This window comes from Gracilinanus agilis, chromosome 2 (assembly GCF_016433145.1).
Source record: "Gracilinanus agilis isolate LMUSP501 chromosome 2, AgileGrace, whole genome shotgun sequence".
NCBI lineage: Eukaryota > Metazoa > Chordata > Mammalia > Didelphimorphia > Didelphidae > Gracilinanus > Gracilinanus agilis.
The window spans coordinates 484561161-484574718 of record NC_058131.1 but is presented as its reverse complement, the minus strand read 5'-3'; the positions used below and the strand labels follow the sequence as shown (position 1 = coordinate 484574718).

The 13558-nt window shown below is 36.7% G+C and overlaps 1 protein-coding gene across 1 annotated transcript in view; it reads left to right on the top strand.

Moving 5' to 3' along the window:
* TMED8 (transmembrane p24 trafficking protein family member 8) overlaps positions 1-13558 on the top strand; it is a 29613-nt gene that overhangs the window by 1030 nt on the left and 15025 nt on the right. The window lies entirely within an intron of this gene.

Genomic DNA, 13558 nt, shown 5'->3' with positions numbered 1-13558 from the left:
AGTCTATGACACACAAAAAAGATTAAAAATCAGATGGAACTGAAATTTAAAAGTGTTTAAAAAGGCTGATCCGGGTCAATGTCTGAGGCCAAAAAACCAAGTCTTTCTGAAGCCTCTACATCTAATGCTCTATACCAGTGATGGTGAACCTTTTAGGATCTGCATGCCATGCAGCCTCCCCAGAGACCTTGTGCTGTACCCCACCCCCCTTCACTGAGCCCTGCACTACCTCTCCACCCTTACCCTACATAGGGGAGGGATTGAGCTGCTGTGGGAGAGGTGAGTGAAGTGAGGAAGTGTAGACACTGGGAGGGGAGTAGCCCCAGGCCTCTGCTCCCCTCCAGCTCTGCCACCTATGAGCCGTACACCTTCCACATTCCCATTGGGCTGCTGAGTAGATGGGTGGGTGATGTGAAAAAATGTCATCAGGCATGGTAGAGAGGGAGAAGGGAGCAGCTGCTCCTGAGTCCTTCAACCTTTCTAGTAATGAACTCTGGGAGACGATCGGGGTGGGGAAGGTAGCACATGTGCCCACAGAGAGTCCTCTGTGTGTCATCTTTGGTGCCATAGGTTTGCTATTACTGTTCTATACAGTACATCTGCCTTTCCTCCTCCTCTGGCCTGGCCAGTACCCACTTACCCCTCTCCCCTTCTCCCTCCATCTCTTCCATTCCCCACCCCCTTTCAGCTCTTGTTTTTGCCTCTCTTCAGTAGCTACTCTTTTCCCCTGCTTAAGTCAGTACCCCTCTTCTTGCTCACTGGCTCTTCCCTGATTTAGCAGTGGATTCCATCAATAAGAAATAGACAACAGGGGGCAGTTAGGTGACTCAGTCAATAGAGAGCCAGGTCTAGAGATGGGAGGTCTTGTGTTCAAATCTAACCTCAGACATTTCCTAGCCATGTGACCCTGGGCATGTCACTTAACTTCCATCGCCTTCCTCTATATACACAGTATTGATTCTAAGACTGAAGGCAAGGATTTTAAAAAAAAATGACAAATACTACCTTTTTCTTCATCACTTTTCCTACTCTTCTAGGGATGATTGGTGCTATTTTTGAGGAGGTAAAATGAAGTCTGGTTTATCATGACAGTTATTAAGACATTTTTAAAAATAAAAGTATAGACATTGACTGTCACATTCTAAACATCAGTCTTGCAGCAGACCATCCATTTGGTCACCTGGAGGACCCATCATATAGTTAATTATGTTCTTTACATAGTTTCCTTTTGGCTAGAGCCAGGTGTTCCGGACTTGTTTCCCCTACTTCCCCAAAGGGTGAGGGAGGAGAACCTTATGACTATTTCCCATGACTTTTCTGTGGAAGCTTAAAATGTCTTAGTGTTTGTCTCTGAATATTTTTCCTTGGCTTCCAGCTGGATCCTCCTTTCATGGATTTTTCCCAGGCTACTTGCTACAGGAAATTCTCAAGGGAATATATCAAGACCTCTTTTGAAACACATTCCCATTTCCTTCTATCTCTCTCAACAAGCTATATGATATTGAACTTTTAATAATGGGATTTAAAGTAAGTAATTAATTTATGAAGCACCTACTGTTTCTCCTAAGCACTAGGGATACAATGAAAGGTAAAAGACAGTCTCTGTCCTTCAGGATGTCATAATCTAATGGAGAAAATAAACAAACATGTACAAACAAGCTATACAGAGGACAAATGGGAAATAATTAAGAGTGGAAAGGCACCAGAACTAAAAGGGATTGGGAGAGTCTTCTTGTATAAAGTTGGATTTTAGCTGGGAAACCAGGAAATAGCCATAAGGAGGAAGAGTGTTCCAGGTATGGGGGACAGCCAGAGAATATGTGCCTGGAGCTAAAAGATAAGAGTATTTTGTTCTTGGAAAGGCAGGGAGATCAGTGTTACTGTTAATCAAAGAGTACTTGGCAGGTAGTAAGGTATAAGAAGACTAGAAAGGTAGGAGGGTGCTAGATTTGTAAAGATATTTGAATGCGAAACAGATTATTTTTTTATTTGATCTTAAGAGATTATAGGGAACCACTGAGTTTTCAAATTATGGGGATGATATGGCTAGGCCTGTGTTTTAGGAAAATCACTTTGGAGTCTGAATGAAGGATGCTCTGGAGTGAAGAGAGACTTGTAGCAAGCAAATCATCCCGTAGCTATTTCAATAATTCAGGCATGATGAGTGCCTATACCAGGATGATGGCAATTATCACAGAAAAGAAGGGGGTATATTTATGAGATGTTATAAAGATGAAATCAACAGGCCTTGGCAACAGATCAGATGCGGATGGTAAAAGAGAAGAATAGAGGATAACAGCTAAACTGTGAGAAGATGGTGGTGCCCCTCACAATTATAGAGAAGTTTGGAGCAAGGCAAGGTTTAGAGGAAAATATAATGAGTTATCTTTTAAACTAAAAAAACTAAAAAAAACCATAAAAGATGTCTGCTAGACAGTCCAGTTAAGATGTCTGAAAGGAAATTAGAGATATGCAATTATAGGTCAGCAGAGAAGTTAGGGCTAGTTAAGTAGATTTGAGAATAATCAGCATAGAAATGATTATTAAATTCATGGCACCTGATGAGACCTTCAAGTATAGAGGGATGAGTGAAGAAGACCTAGGACAGAGTTCTGTGTGACATCCAGGTAGCAGATATGACTTGGATCGCCAGCAAAGGAGACCTTAAAAGAGCAGTCAGATAGGTAGGAAGAGAACCAGGAGAGAGTGGTGTCCCAGAAACCTCCAGAGAAAAAGTTTTATTTTTTTTTAAACAATAACCTTTTGTCTTAGAATCAGTACTATGTATTGGTTCCAGAAGAGTGGTAAGGCCTAGGAAATGGGGGTTAAGTGACCTGACCAGGGTCACAGAGATGAGAAATGTCTGAGACCAGATTTGAATCCAAGACCTCTTGTCTCTGGACCTGCTCTCAATCCACTGAGCTACCCAGCTACCCCCATAGAGAAAACAGTTTTGAAGGAAGAAGATTGATAGTGTCAAAGGCTTCTGAGAGGTCAAGAAGAGTAAGGATTGAGAAAAGGCCCTTGGATTTGGCAATTAGGAGATCATTGGTAATTTTGAAGAGAACCATTTCTTTTTTTGTTTTGTTTTGTTTTTTGATTTTTTTTTTTGAAGAGAGCCATTTCTATTGACCAAGATAAGGATAGAATCTAGATTGTAAGCTTAAGATGAGAGGAAGAGGGGAGGAGGTGAAGGCACCTATATTGTAGACAGCTTTTTTTTTATTTTTTAAAATTAAAAAAATTTAATTTTAAAAATTTATTTAGAATATTTTTCCATGATTCCATGATTCATGATTATCCTCCTCTTCCCTCCCTCCTCCCAGAGCTGACAAGCATTTCCACTGGGTTATACATGTATCATTGTTCAAAACTTATTTCCATGTTATTCATATTTGCAATAGAGCAATTCTTTAATATCAAAATCCTAATCATATCCCCATTGAACCACGTGATAGATCATATGTTTTTCTTCTGTGTTTCTGCTCCCACAGTTCTTTCTCTGGATGTGGATAGCGTTCTTTCTCAGAAGTTCCTCTGAATTGTCCTGGGTCATTGCATTGCTGCTAGTATAAAAGTCTGTTACATTTGATTGTGCCACAGTATATCAGTCTCTGTACAATATTTTTCTGGTTCTGCTCTGTAGACAGCTTTCTTGAAGAGATTAGCCACAAAGGGCAGAAAAGATGATTATAGGATGATAGCATGAGGATCAAATGTGGAGTTTTTTTTTTTTTTAACATTTATTAATATTAAATGTGGAGTTTTTTAGGATGTGGGAGACATGAACATGTTTGTAGGCATCAGAGGAGACAGTAGACAGGAAGAGATAAAAAATAAGTGAAAATAGGGATTATGGGTCAGGGGAAGCCAGAGGAGGGAGAATAATCTGTTGGAGGAGATAGGATGAAATGTGATTCCTTGTGTAGGTAGAGGGGTCTGCTTTGGCAAGGAGTAGGGTTACTTCTTCATGTGAGACAAGGATAAGAGAGGAGATAGTGCTAGAATGCATCTGAATGATATGAGATGAGGAGGTGGGAAGGAAGAAGAGAGCTCTCAGTGAATGATCTCAACTTTTTCAGTAAATATGAGGTTTTCAAGTAAAGGTGGGAAAAGAGGAAAGCTATGGAAGATTTGAGGAGGGGTGAAAAGATTTGGAAGAGCCACTGTGTAGAGTGGGATAGTGAGTTGATAAGGAAAGTGTAAAAGGATTGCCTAGCAACAGTGAAGGAAGGCCCAGCAGAGGTGCTGTATAACAGAAATTTGTAGCAGACCCAGTCAGAATAGTTACATGATTTTCTTCACCTTCACTCAGCAACATGTTTAGAAGCAAAGGCAGTTGATAATGGCATTTATCCAAAGATGAAGCTTAGCCAGTCACAATCAGCAATGTAATAAGGGGACAAACAACTCAAGAAGGGGACCTTATAGAGTTGAATTGGTTTGCCTGGGAGTCAATATGAGGAAAGGATGAGAGAGCATTCAGTGTAGGGATGATGACTGGAGTTGAGGGATTGGAAGTCACAATGTGGGAAAGATGGAACAACATTGGTGATGCAAAATCCAAGAGTATAGCCATCTTTCTGTATGGCTAAGATGGAGCAGAAGAATAGATCATGGGAAGTTAGTAGGTTGAGAAACTGGGCAGTTAGTGTTTGAATGAGTGTCAATATGTATGTTCAAGCCCACTAGGGCAGAAGTTGGGCAGGAGAAAGATTGTGAGCCCATGTACTAAACTCATTGAGGAAGAAAGGGAAGTATCCTGGAGGTTTGTAGACAATAGCTCCCAGGATTTTGATTGGGCAGAATCTTTATGAGGTCCATAGACCTCAAAGGATGAGAAGTTAGTAATGGTAGAGGGAGACAGTCTTCTAAAGAAGTTTAGCCACAAAGGGCAGAAAAGATTATAGGATGGAAGTGGCAATGGGGATTTCCAACTCCATGGCCAGTGAGCTAAGAACAACAGAGTGAAAGTACAGCCAGTACAGGGAGGTATACTTATCGGGGAACTGGGTCTTAGTGATTGCTAGCAAATGTTGGAAGTAGAAGAGGAAAAGATTTAAGATAAGGGCAAGTTTGTTGCCTATGGAGCAAGCAGCATTTGGTTGGGTCTTAGGGTGGGAGGATTGAGGATGGTGGAAGCACTTTAGAAATTATCTAGTTCAATCCCTTTACTCAGAGAGGTTAAACAATGAAACCCATACCAGTTGTATTTACAGAAATAGGACTTCAAACCAGATTCAAAGGGACATAAGACTGTACTCTGAAGGAAGCTCTCTATCTAATTTCACTATTTGACACAGGATTGATTCAGCTCTGCATTTTTCTCTTCATTGGTGGTAGAAGAAGCAGATGTGATACATCTCTAGGGTTGGAATTATTGAAATGAAGACCACTCCCACACCATGTTGGGTAGACTCCTTGTGGAGGAGGGAGGACATGGACAAGAATAGCATGGTATTGATAGGCATCATTGGTTTAGGTAGATGATGATGATAACTGGCATTTCTATAATGGCTACAAATATTATCTTTAACCCCACGGGCAAAAAAAGGCACAACAGCCAGTATTATCTTTGTTTTACTGTTGAGGAAATTGTGGCTGAGAAAGTTGAAATGACTTGTCCATGAACACATAGTATCAGAACCATCTCTCAACTGCATCTTTGGAAGGAAGAGTATCTGTATTATTGAGATCACATATCCATTAGAGTATGATGGAATAATTCATGTTACTTATCAGTCAGCAAATGCATATTCATTATTATGCTAATGAAATGGGAGAACTTGGAAGCACAATGTATAGTCCCTGCTCTCAAGGAACTTTTAATTTAGTTGGAAAGACAAAGTAAGTTTACTTAAAACTAAAACAAAAAATATATAATTATAATATTAATTATATAGTCCTGTATTTTTTGTTTTAGTTTTAATTAAGTTTTTCATTATGCTCTAGCAGTTAAGGTGGACCTTAAGTTAGATGTTGCAAGATGGGTAGGGTTTAAATAAAACAAAACAAGGAATTTAATGAAATCTTTTTAGAACAAGAAAGGAGCTTTATAAGTCATCTAGTCCCAACTGCCTTATTTTATTTTATTTTATTTTTTTAAAACCTTACCTTCCGTCTTGGAATCAATTCTGTGTATTGGTTGTAAGGCAGAAGAGTGGTAAAGGCTAGGCAATGGGGGTTAAGTGACTTGCCCAGGGTCACACAGTTGAGAAGTGTCTGAGGCCAGATTTGAACCTAAGACCTCCCATCTGTAGGCCTGGCTCTCAATCCACTGAGCCACCCAGCTGCCCCACCAACTGCCTTATTTTATAATTGAGGAAATTAAGATGCATTGATAGGTTAAATTGCTTAAGATTACACATATACATACCCACCATATTGTCAAGGATGATAAAATAGTGTAATAGTCAATATTGGATAGATTTTATAGACAAATATTAACATGTTGTTGGAATTGCAAATTGTTACTTTTTCTGTAAAATAATATGGAATTCTAATGAAGTGGCTAGAATGACCAAAAAAAAGGCTAAATATCTAGTTGAGAAAACCGAGTTAAATTTTGGAGTTAAAGAATCGGGTTTAAGTCTTGACTTTCTTACTTATTTTATTAGCTGTTGACCTTTAGAAAGTCATTTAGCATCTTAGGACCTCTATAGGTAGCTAGGTAGCACAGTGGATAGAATGGCAGTCCTGGAGCAGGGAGTTCTTTGATTCAAATTTGGCCTCAGATACTTCCTAGCTGTATGACCCTGGGCAGTTCACTTAATCCCAGTTGCCTAGGCCTTACCACTTTTTTGCTTTATATAATTAATACTTGCATCAATTCTAAGAGAGAAGGTAAGGGTTTTATTAAAAAAAAATCTCTGGATCTCTCCCTTTTTTCATCTGTAAAGTGAGGTGTTTGACCTGTAGTGGACTAGATTTATAAGGCCCCTTCCAACTTTTAAGCCTTATAATCTTGTGAACATTGTTCTTCTATCTCTTAGTCTAATAATGCACTTTCAACACTGCCTGTAATGATGAAAATGATATCCAATGGAATGACAAAGTTATATTTGATGACTAGGGAGAAGTCAAGTTGGCTAAGAAGGCTTTTTACAGTAATCCAAAGAGACATGATGAAGGCCTGGTAGTGATAGTGAAACTAAAAGAGTGATTTCCCATGTTAGTTTATACCAATAAAATAAGAATGACAGTACTACCTAAATTAATTTACTTATCCAGTTCCATACCAAACTATGAAAGGATTACTTTGAGACCTAAGAAGGAATATATCTGGGTTAACATACATTTTTGATAACAAAACTTCAAGTTTCCCAAGAGAAATGAAAAAAAATTTTTTTTGAAGGAACAGGGGCCCAGCAATACTAGATAATAGACAATAATCATCCAAATTATTTGATGGTGGCTAAAGCATAAGAAAGTCAACGAATAGAACAGATACAATGTAGAGAAACAAATAAACATAGTAACAGTACTAAATAAACCTAAAGACTGCAACTTTTAGGATAAGAACTTTTTTTTTTTTTTTTAAACCCTTACCTTCTGTCTTGGAGCCAATTGGCTCCAAGGCAGAAGAGTGGTAAGGGTAAGGGTAGGCAATGGGGGTCAAGTGACTTGCCCAGGGTCCCATGCCTGGGAAGTATCTGAGGTCAGATTTGAACCTAGGACCTCCCATCTCTAGGCCTGGCTCTCAATCCATTGAGCTACCCAGCTGCCCTCTAGGATAAGAACTCTTAACAAAAATTGCAGGGATAACTGGAAAGTGATCTGTCAGAAGTTAGAGTTAGACTAACATTTCATACCACTATAAGCTACAAATGGATACATGACCTAGATGTGAAAGGCCACTTCATTAAAAAATTAGAGGAACAAGAAATAAAATACCTTTTGCAGCTTTGGATATAGGAAGAGTTCATGACCAAACAACAATAAAGAGTCTCAAAGAAAGTAAAATGGATAGTTTTGATTAAATAACATAGATAAGTTTTTGCACGCCAAAAAAATTAATGAAGTATAGAAAGTAAATGGTTAACTGGAAAAAAAAAAGATAAAAAACCTTTGTAGCAAGTTTCTTTGATGAGGGCTAATATCCAAGATAATATAAGTAACTGATTAGAATTTATAAGAACAAGAACCATTCCCTAGTTGATAAATGGTCACAGGTAGTTTTGGAAGGAAGAAATCCAAGTTGTCAACAGCTACATAAAAAATGCTCCAAAATCACTAGTAATTAGAAAAATGCAAATTAAAACAGCTTTGAGGTTTGACTTCACAATCAGTAGATTGGCAAATATGAAAAAAAAAAAAAAAGGAAAAGTGACAAATGTTGGAGGGATTTGGAGAAGATTAAGTCATTTTCCTGTCATGTTAGACTTCATGATCCCATTTGAGGTTTTCCTGGCAAAGATACTGGAGTGCTTTGCCATTTTCTTCTCCAGCTCACTAGGAAACTGAGGCAAACAAGGTAATTATTTGAGGCTAGATTTGAACTCAGGTCTTCATAACTTCAGACCTGGTGGTCTATCCATTGCATCATCTAGGTGCCCTTGGGGAAGAGAGACACATTAATTCACTGCTATTTTTCTAGCATTTTGGAAATCAATTTGGAATTAAGCTTAGCCACAAAGCCAGAGTATTAATAATGAAGCATGCAACCTTGCTACCTCCCCACAGAGGAATAATGGACTTAAGGTAAAGAATGAGATATGGTTTGTGGAAATGACAAATTTGTGGGTTTGTGTTTCTTAACTATGCGTATTTATTACAAAGATTGTAATTTTCCATTTTCACTTGCCAGGACAGGTGATGTGAGGGAGAGAAGGGAACTAGCAGTAGTATTGCCAAAACCAAAGAAAATAAATTATCAAAGCATTGTTAAACATGCACAGAAGATAACAGAAGGAAGTTTAGAAAATAACAGACGAGTAGAATAATTTTGGAAGTAACATGGTATTACTTAAATACTTTATATTTTTTTCCTGGTCCTCAGAAAACATTTATTGTTTGAGGACTATACATTTATTTTTATTTGTATTATAAATTTCTCAGCAACTTTTCCATAACTTAATAGAAGAGATGACAAAAATGGAAGGTTTGGGCTGTAAATGAAAATGTTCTGTGCATTTCCACTGAAAAAATTATATAGGTTTCTGATGTTAAATCATTTGACACCAGGCTAGAAACAATGCCATTCTAAAATGTGATCATTGTCCCAGAATTTTTTTCTCGGGGTTTGGAGAGAGATGGTAGTAAAGGTGGTAGAATAGTTTGACTTTATTTATATACTTTAAAAAAATGTTCTTTGTAATTTGTGATTTTACATAAAACCTTTTAATTTTTCTTTGCACATTAAAAGAACTCATTTTTTGGTATTTGTTAAATTTGGAATAAAAAAATTTTTAATGGCATGAAGGAGGGATAAATATATGAGAAACAGTGATGAGTCAAAGATTATGCCAAAGATTTTGAGCCTGAGTTCTTGGGTAAGTGATGATGCCATTGGCAGATTTGGAAGTTAGGAAGGATAACTGACTTGTCCCTCTTATCTGTAACCTTGTGAATGTTCAGGATAAACAGATGGCATCTGGCTGAGCTTTTCCCAGCCACACTTATAGTCAGTTTCTGAAAGATTTCCATTTGCACTGAAGGATTATAACTGGAATATCCAAGGATGTGCTTAAGGTTAGGATTAAATAATATGTTGCAGTTGGTGCTGGGATACAGAAATTAACTCTTGTTACAATAATGGTAACCTTAAGAGGAAACTCTGCAAGTTGCTTTGTTTAAGAGTAACTCACCTAGACACATTCTCTTTTCACTTTTCCCTAGAGAATAACACAACACATGAGTAACAATCCTAGAAGAGTGGAACTGAATAAAAATTCTTATACTCTCCCAAAGGAGAATAAGGAATAAGAAATATGGAGTGTATATTTACTTGCTTTTAGCAAAAAGACTCAGCTTTCAACTTATTTGCCACCATCCCAAATCAATGGTTCATTTTTTAAATTGCTAGGAGCTTACCTTTTAGGGAGTCACATATTTATTATTTACTAAAGTCTTGGTAAGAAACCAGTTAGAAGCTGCCATACTTCGGGGGCAGCTGGGTAGCTCAGTGGATTGAGAGCCAGGCCTAGAGACGGGAGGTCCTAGGTTCAAATCCGGCCTCAGACACTTCCCAGCTGTGTGACCCTGGGCAAGTCACTTGACCCCCATTGCCTACCCTTACCACTCTTCCACCTATAAGTCAATACACAGAAGTTAAGGGTTTAAAATTAAAATAAAAAAAAAGAAAAAAGAAAAAAGAAGCTGCCATACTTCACTTATCAAGATGTACTTGTTTTATTTAATATAATTATTTTTTAATAACCTCTTCTGCTTGGAGGCACATAAGTTTTTTAGTTCCCAAAAGAATAAAGTGCTTTTCAGAAAGTAAAACACTTGGCTTAAGTATTGTATCATTTGTCTTAGTTTAGGTGGTCTTTATGGGCACTAAGGGAAGAGATTCTGTAATAGTGCATTAGTGGCTCAATGGATAAAGAGTCAGGCCTGGCTATGGGAGATCCTGGGTTCAAATATGACCTCAGATACTTCCTTTGTGACTCTGAGCAAGAATCTTAACCCCTATCGCCTAGCCTTTACCGTTTTTTTCTGCTTTGGAACAGATATTTAGTATTAGGTTAAAAAAAAAAAAGAAATATAATTAATGTCATCATTCACTGTTTTCTGAAATAATATGGTATGCAGTTGGTATACAATAAATATATTTCCTGTTGTAGTTTTGTCTTAAATGATATACTTTTTCATCCATTAACAAGCCTTTAGTAAGCACTTAATATGTGCTTAATATGATACGAAGACAAAATAGTCTCTTTCTTCAAAGATCTCAACTCGAACTGGGGAGACAACCTGTACATATTTAAGTATGTATATAAATAGTATTTGCAAAATGAATTGGAAGGAATTTGGGGAAGAGCTGAGATCAGTTTTACCTAGGACTTGTTTTGGTTATTGCATAGTGCCTTATAACTAGCAGACACTTAAATGCTTATTGATTGATTGACATTTTTACTTGCTAGGACGGCAATAGTGATCACTATATCTCAGTGAAAATAACACTGGAAAGAAAACCCCAAAGATCTGGGTATTTTGATTCCAGCTCTGAAATGAAATTACATGCCCAAGATCACAAAAATTGTAATTTCATTTCTCTAGGCCTCAGTTTGCCCATCTGTAAAATAAGTACAAGACCAGATGATTTCTAATGTTCCTTTTAAGCCTAAAATTTCTGTAATCCTATAATAGTGGTATTAAAAATCCCAGATGAGGAATCTGAAACCTAGATCTCTTGGTGTCCTACTTAGGAAATTTGAAAGATTGCTTTGCACAGTCTTAAGATTTAGTTTAGTTTTGTTTTTTAAACCCTTTCCTTCCCTGTTAGAATCAATATTGTGTCTTTGTTTCAAGGCAGAAGAGTAGTAAAGGCTAGGCAATGGGGCACAAGTTACTTGCCTAGGGTCACATAGGTTGGAAGTATCTGAGGTCACATTTGAACCCAGGACCTCCTTTTTCTAGGCTTGATTCTCAATCCACTGAGCCCTAAGATTTAGTTGTAAGATAGATGTTTACAATTTTTTGTTTGATTTTCTCTTGTCTGTGAATATAACCCATGTTATTAATTCCTCTAAACCTAAAAGGATGGGTTAATAATTGCCCTACTACATTCAGTCTAAGAATGGGGATGCCATTCCTCCAGCATTACAGATTTATATTTCCAGGAGAACTCTTCTGAACAACCTTGACCTCTCTGATAGTCAAAACATTTGCTTTCTTAGCTGCCTTTTTTTTTTTTTTTTTTTTTTTTTTTTGAGAAAGTGTGAGATGCTCACTAATTAGGAATCTACAGCAATGTAAGGAAATCTTGATCTCAGGCTTCTCATATATTGTTTGGAAAAAGAACTCACATTTTGAATGTTGCATTAACTACAAAATAGGTTCTTTTAAAATTGAATTTTTTTCTTACTTGACTGCTCAGTTTTATTTTGTAAATCATAAATTGTGGAGTTAATCTTGGGCTTCTTTTTCTTCCTCCCCGATCTCATTTGACCTAGCAAGAACCCTGTTGCCTTTTTGAAGGATATATTAACTATTTTTCTATATCTTGTTTTGCTGAACTTCAAAGACTTGTGAGTTGGAACTGTAGAGGTCATCTAGCCAATCTTGTACCTGGACGGTAATTTGCTTCACAAATTTTTATTAGGGCTTATATTAGATACTGTTCACTTTTATCAGTACATTTTGCTTTTTCTTCTTTATTTTTCTAATTCACTAAAATAAAGCATTTGGAAAAATCGAAGTCATGTAATTGTCTCCTGTAAAGTAGGACTGCATTTTTCTCTATCCTCATACTAATGAACTTATATGTATGTGTGTGTATGTAAAATCTCTTCCTATCTACTTTCATCAATTACTGCCCAAATGTAATTAGTTATGTTATTCATAATTTCTAACTGTATCACTTAATTTTAAAATAAACCAAGTAACTTTTTAACTTAAATTGTGTATCCATTTTGTTGTTTTTTTTTTCAGAAACATTTTATTTCTTTTTTTAAAATTTTTATTGGTTAATTAAAATTTTTTCTCATGGTTATATGATAAACATTTTATTTCTAATTCTAAAAATATTTGTGTACATATCTAGGATATCATGACACTGTGAAGATCATGCTGCTGATATCCTAGATTAGTATAGCTCTCTAGAATTATTCTAACCTTTTGGTTCAGCAGGAAATGACCTTTCCTTAAATATTTCTTTCTTAGATGTATTAAAAAAAAACCCCAAATCCTTTACCTTCTATTTTAGAATCAATATGAGGTATTGTTCCAAGGCAGAAAAACATTAAGGGTTAGGCATTTGGGGTTAAGCAACTTGCCCAGGGTCATATAATTAGGAAGTATATGAAGCCAGATTGGAACCTAGGACGACCTCCTATCTCTAGGCCTAGCTCTCTGTCCATTGAGCTACTTAGCTTGCCCTCTTTAAATGTATTTTTATGTGCTAAAGGTCAGTACTTAAATCCCCTTTGAAAATGTCTTTGGGATAGTTAATTTTATATTATCTTTTATGTCCATTGCTGTTTTCTATTTTAAAAAATTTCTATATAAAGAAAGAAACAGCCTTCATCAATTTTTAGTTATGTTCAAAGCAAGAGAAGGACAGGTCTTGGGAAGATGATGTGTTACTAACAGAGGACAGCCCTACTCAGCTCTTATTTTGATTTCATCTTCACTAATGAAATTGGTATTGAAATTGGAAAGCTAACATTGACAAAAGGAAATTGAAACCCAGTATCAAGACAGAAGTACCTAGATACTTTAAATGAGTTCAAGTCACTAGGGCCAGATGAATTACTGAGGAATGAAAAAAGCCTGTAGAAGTGATTGAAGAATGAATAATTTCTTTGAGAAATCATGGATGAAGAACAATAAAGATGCAAAAAGTCTAGGATTAGGCAGATGTTGTTTTTAGTAGTAAAAATTGAATTTCAGA